The sequence below is a fragment of the Melanotaenia boesemani genome, chromosome 8 (genome assembly GCF_017639745.1).
Source record: "Melanotaenia boesemani isolate fMelBoe1 chromosome 8, fMelBoe1.pri, whole genome shotgun sequence".
NCBI classification, from domain to species: domain Eukaryota; kingdom Metazoa; phylum Chordata; class Actinopteri; order Atheriniformes; family Melanotaeniidae; genus Melanotaenia; species Melanotaenia boesemani.
In genome coordinates this window covers 28,771,360-28,777,440 of record NC_055689.1, presented here as the reverse complement: position 1 = coordinate 28,777,440, position 6,081 = coordinate 28,771,360, and the positions used below count along the sequence as shown (strand labels likewise).

General features: G+C 37.2%; 1 protein-coding gene across 1 annotated transcript in view; it reads left to right on the top strand.

The window, feature by feature from the left end:
* The first annotated feature begins 914 nt into the window (after nucleotides 1-914).
* Nucleotides 915-6,081, top strand: part of LOC121644520 (enhancer of polycomb homolog 1-like) — a 29,628-nt gene continuing 24,461 nt past the window's right edge. The window contains exons 1-2 of the mRNA XM_041992521.1: nucleotides 915-1,231; nucleotides 4,895-4,966. The gene's annotated coding sequence lies outside the window, so the exon portion shown is untranslated. The remainder of the gene's footprint in view (nucleotides 1,232-4,894; nucleotides 4,967-6,081) is intronic.

Sequence of the window (6,081 nt, the reverse complement as noted above, 5' to 3'; positions counted from 1 at the left end):
CTTAAATTTGGAGCTTTTTAACGGAATGTGAACAAGTGACTTGCTTTTGTCCTTTAGGAAAACTCAGGACAAAGGAGGCGCTGTGTTCTTGGCTAATATGTCAGATTATCCTGAAATAAAGAAGCACTGGAAACAAAACTTGTAAAGAGTCAAACAGATTAACTGTTAGAATTACACATTTTGGTCATTAATTTAGTGTCCATCAGTGTTTTAGACATATTTTACACTTTTATATGGAAGTGGATGATGCTATATTTCTCCTATGTGCATTTTATGTTCTAACAGAACTTTTATGTTCCATTATTTCTGCCCCCCCTTTAGCCCCACTGACTCAACATAAATAAAATGAGGGTATTGTATGGTAGTGACAATTCATTTCTGGTCAAAAAGGCTACATAAAAGACATGAAAATAAATATTTGAGTTATTTGTGATGTGTGAAAATTAACTGTCTGCTATGAATGACAAAAAATTTATTTTTACCTTTTTAGTTGCTTTGCAGACTTGTCTTTAAATTTTAAACAGGAGTTCTGACTCAACAGAACATTGCAGTGACATTGTGTATGTGATGTATACACACTAGTAAAACATTTTTAAAGTAAAAAAAATTAAAGAAGATAATATTAGGTGAAAGAACGTAATAAACAGTGTAGCACCACGGTGTTTTGCAACGTTTGATTGAATAAACCTATATGTATAGTACGTTACACGGGTAAAATATTAAACAAACCGAAGCAATTAGCTGTAAGCTAAAGCTAATAATGACGTTGCCAGCCAATCACGTTTCGTCCCATCCCCTGTGGAGCGTGACGCCACGAGCCCTGGACTCTCCACAGGTGATTGGTGGCCTTAGCTGTCCAATCAAATGACTGCATTTACAGCAAAGTTGTTAACCCCCAACAGTAGCACTTTGGGTTCCACCTCTAGTTTCAGCTGGCAATATACCGATGGGGAAATACGGAGTTTTCACCGACCGAAATCCGCTGTTTGATGCGGGGGACGTATACCGGACAGCTGCTTCTCCTGCCGGGACACCGACTGACCGTCTGTTTTTTTTTTTTTTTTTATGAAACCTACTGGAACAACTAGCTGTGGCTAACGTTTATGTTATAGTTGGCTCCATCTGTGGCTAGCTGCGTCGTGTTGCTTGTCGCTTTTTTTCTAACTTCTGACTTGCAGAAATGTTGCCCATCTGTGTTGAAAGCCCCTCCGTATACCAAACGATCGACTTGGTAAGTATTTTCCTGGAATGTTTTCAACTTCAATCGATGGTCGGTTAATAATAATAAAAATAAAAGGGCCTATCGTGATTAGTGTTTTCTGGCATCAGATGATTTCATACACGCAATCAAATTCCTGGCTGGTCAGCTGGATACAATTCAGCACCAAAACCACAAGTGCCTACTCACTTTTTCAGCTCCCCAGGCAAGTAGATGGCGTTATGATGGATTTACACGACTGAAATGATGTTGAGCTCTTCAAAAGAAAAATATAATTAATTTGTCGTAACATTAATAGGGAAATAAAAATGTCGGAAACCTGACATGGTTATTTATTGTGGTAGAAAACATAAACAATAGGGAGGAATGTGAACCCTAAGAGAGGGTTATAGTTATTTTTACGCTATTTCTTATTAAGGGTTTTTATCATCTCTGAAATATAACATTTTGGAGGGGGGTCATATGCCTCGGGTGTGTGGCTAAACAGTGCCAGGCTGGTCCTGTGGTCTGCCAGGGAACTGCTTGGCCTGGCCTACATGGCTCTGGATCTTACACGGAACCTCTCATATGTCCCTGTATGATCTATCCTATAAGCCCCCTTCCCAAAATACCCAGGGAAAGATCATGAAGTGATCCGTTTTTTTTCTGTTCAAATGAAACAAGGGTTGGAGCTGCCTCCTGGTCACTGACACCGATTGTCCATTATTAGTTAATAATTATCTGTATTAGCTCCATGTGTTGGATTAAATGCATCTTGCCATCCAGATTAGCTGTAAAGCTAAACATTAGATCATTTTTCTGGTGCTTTCCTGTGATTGTGTGAACTCTCCTGCTATTGTGGGACAAGCCCCACCCACATGATACTTTTGTGTGTTTATGTGAGGTATAAAAGTTGTGTTTTAAGCTTTTACTGTTCTGTGTTTTTGTGGTCGTTTTTTCTTGTTTTTTAGAAGCCTAGATATTAAGGTCATAGATGTGAAAGATTTTGATAATTTAAGCTAGTTTAGATCATTTTGCACTGTCACTGGATACCATAAGCTTTGTCCTTGGAGTCAGATGCATATCTCCAAATTAAGGGAAAATTTGAAGTCATTTGTCCAATAGAAGTTGTTATTAGAGTACCTGAAGCAAGGATATTGAGTCTTTAGTGTTTTATACAAAGAAAAACTACTGTCCATGTGCCACCAAACTCATATCAAGCATCCATAACCCCATGTTTCCACCATGACATGGCTTGAAACCTGGTCAGATTGCAGTTTAAAATTTAAGTGGTGCATCTCTGCACTATCGTAAATTAATTTTAGCTGACTGCCTCTGGTAGCATTGAGGTGCAGGCTTGGGTTTGTCATTTTGACTGTAAATTGATAAATATGAAGACTCATTAAACTTGGAACCACAGTTTGATAATGGGAGATTTTTTTTAAGTTTCTTTTTGAGGGCTGAATAGCACCATATAATCACGTTCTTGTCTGCTCTGGTTACCTGCATCTAAACACCTGTGGAGCAAAAGACATGAAACACCTTGACAAATGGTTTTTATTATGTTTTAAAATATGTGTAAACAGTTCATGCACCTCATTGTATTGAATTGAATTTTAGTTTAATGCTATCATATTTAATCACTGAAATAAAGTCGTATCACATTGCTGCAATAAAAATTGAGGGAAACAGCCAAACTGATAAGGTCATATGTCAGTGAGTAACACGGGATGTTTGTAGGTGAGTTCCACATGAGTGGAAACTCACAGCCAACAGGTCAGTAATCCGGTGTATTAACGTTCCTTCACATTAACAGGCTTGGAAAAGCTGTAGCCCCTTCCCAGCATCCTTTTCAAGTCAGGACTTGTGCATCTTTGTTGCGTATCCATGTGATTTGTGAAAAGGCAGAAGTGGAATGGAGCCTCAGAGTTGACTGCTTCTGATACGCCACTGATGGTAGCGACAGAGGCAGATCAGGCTTGTGTCATGTGAATTTTTACACAGAACTAGAGCGTGACGTGACGATGCATGTGTCCAATAAGCTTCCCGCAGGATTTAGTAGTGTAATCAGCACAGAATCATGCACACTATAGTGTGACAAATTTGTGAGTCTTATGGCTCACTTTGAAGATAGGATGAGGGATATAAGAGACATTCATTTTATACTCAGCATTTTACACCAGTTTGGCTAACTTAATGTTAAAACGCCTGATTTCAGAGAGCTGTAACGAGTTGTAAAAGATGCACTGGTATGGTACATGTTAATTTTTTTTCTTTTTTAAATGGGTAAAAGGTGGTTTAGGGAGAGACTTATCTTTGCGACCAAATGGCAGAACTAAAATGTGAAAGTAACCACAGTGTGTATAAGCAGATGGCAAAGGCTACAGGACCTCTAGCTGGACTCGGGAGGCCTCCCTCTGGAAACTACTTCATAAAAATGGTTTAGAAAATTTATTTTGAAATTGAGTTGAGAATTTTGCAACACAGTATAAATAAACTTTTAATAAATTAACTCATCAAGTTGCTGCAAGTCCAACTACAATCGTACACAATTAAAAAACTTGGAAATGAAACATTAACGTTTAATTTCAATGCGACGTTAGTTAAACATTAACATAATTTAACTGAAGTAGGAAGCATTTACCCTTTTCATACAAAGCTGCAGGTTATCCTTCAGGTGTTGAAACATGTTGGATATATTTCTCTTTTTATGGCGTGCTTTAGCGGCTTGTCCTCCACAGTGACGCCTCACGCTTTCTCTGGTATCTGATCTGGTATTTTCAAGATCTTACTTAGTAACAGGTGTAGCACAAATGTTAGATGCTGAGATATTTCCCCTGCTAATAAAAATATATATATATATATATATATATATATATATATATATATATATATATATATATATATATATATATATATATATATATATATAAATAAACAAAAAAAGATTTTGACCACCTACAAATGTTGGATTGAGCAACAGAAAAAAAATTTCTGATGTTTGATCTGTTTGGGAAACTTAAACATCTGTACCAGACATCGTGAATCCTGAAAATGGGTTTAAAGGCACAAATGCAAAACCCAGAATATATAGTTAGAGCAAAGGTAAGGGGGCTCCCTAAAGACGGTACAAATCCATCCCTTTTGGGGAACATGAATGCTTTCATAAACTTTCATGGCAATCTGAGTATTTAGTTGTGGTTTTGCTAGCATGGCTAAAAACACTTTTTGCTTTTTAGAAAAAGAACAAAAAAGTCTAATTAGTTTCTTAACCGGCATCAAACTGTGTTGTTTACTCTCATGAGGGAAAGAAAATATAGCATTTTCCCATCAGAAGAGATTGTGGTGATTTGTTAGAGGCACAGCAGATGAGTTGCTTTAAAACAAAACTAGAAAAACCATCTCATAAGGAATTTAAAGTCACATTGACTTTGAATTTATCCACGAACACAGCCAGGAGGTTGGGCCTCATCAGGTGGTGCTACTGGCAATTGTGATCAGGTGTTTGGCAAATGTTTTATCTTTGCTCTTCCCATCAACCCTCAACCAAACCTCGTTTTAATCAATGCATCAGAAATCTTGAGTTTGTGGCAAGTTGGTGTGGCAGGAATAAATTTTTATTTTTAAAGTTTTTATTTACATAAACCTATGAAATCTGAAGGTTTTGCTGAGTATCTCCTTTCATTTTGCTCACAGGCAATGATGAAAAATAAAAATCAGCTACTCCAGCGGGACCCTGGATGAACACAGTGCCATCAGGAGCAACAGGTAAGGTGCTTTAATTGTTGTTTAACGTTATTCTGACCCTGGTAAATTAAAAGACTGGATGTCTTTGGGACATAATCCGGGGTCTATACTGTTTCCCTCAAAACCATGTGGTCCAGGCAGAGGGTAGTCTCTAGATAGATGAATAGATACTTTATTAATCCTGTGGGAGACTTTTCTTATAAAATATATATATATATATATATATATATAAGAAAAGTGTTAATGGCTCAAAAATAAACTCCAATTAACACAGTATATAAAAGAGAACTGCAAAATACACAAAAAGAAAATAGCTATGTATAAAAATTATGTACAAATATGATTATGGATTTGAGATATGGTTTCAGGAGATGATCTCCTCTCACACATGGAGTTGTTGTAAATGGAAGGAACGATTTCCTGAACCTCTCTTTATTAAAGCGGAGCGACTGCAGTCTGTTTGAGAAAAGCTCCACTGTCCCTCCAGTCTCCTATGTGACGGATGGGATGAGTTGTCCATGGTGGAGACCAGTTTGTTCAGGGATCCCTTGTCTCTGACTGTCTCCAGATTCCAGCCTACTGAGATAAGCAAGGGTGTAAAAGTCTTATTTGTTTTAAAGCAACTGTCAAATAAGTTGTGTGTGTTGTATTTTTGTACCACAGCGAATGTGCATGTTGGTTCATTTGCATGTCAGACCAGAGGGGGGCAGCATTGTGCACACAGTGAAGCATTTCACCTGGAATAAAGATGTTTTTATGTTTTGGATAATTGGCATCTTGATAAGGTTCAGTGGGTCTGAACAGTTTTGCCGGTAAACAATTACTCTGGCATGGGAGGCGTTGGCTTCAAGTGGATAGTCTTGTTACTCCAGTTTTCTATCAAAGCAGAAAACACTGAATCATCAGAGTAGGACTGAATTTAGCTTAATAGTCCTTGTTACTAAAGTTGAAATAATAATTTGAAGGAAAGAAATTATTGGCATTGCAAAAGAGGTTTTTATTAGAGTCACTTTAGGGCTGTTTATAATGTTCTTTTTAATATAGAAAAGCCATTCTTATGTTTATAGGTTTAGAAAATGTATTGGTACAGATTAGTTTTGATTTGTCTAAATGTAACAGTCCTGATGAAAGCTAAC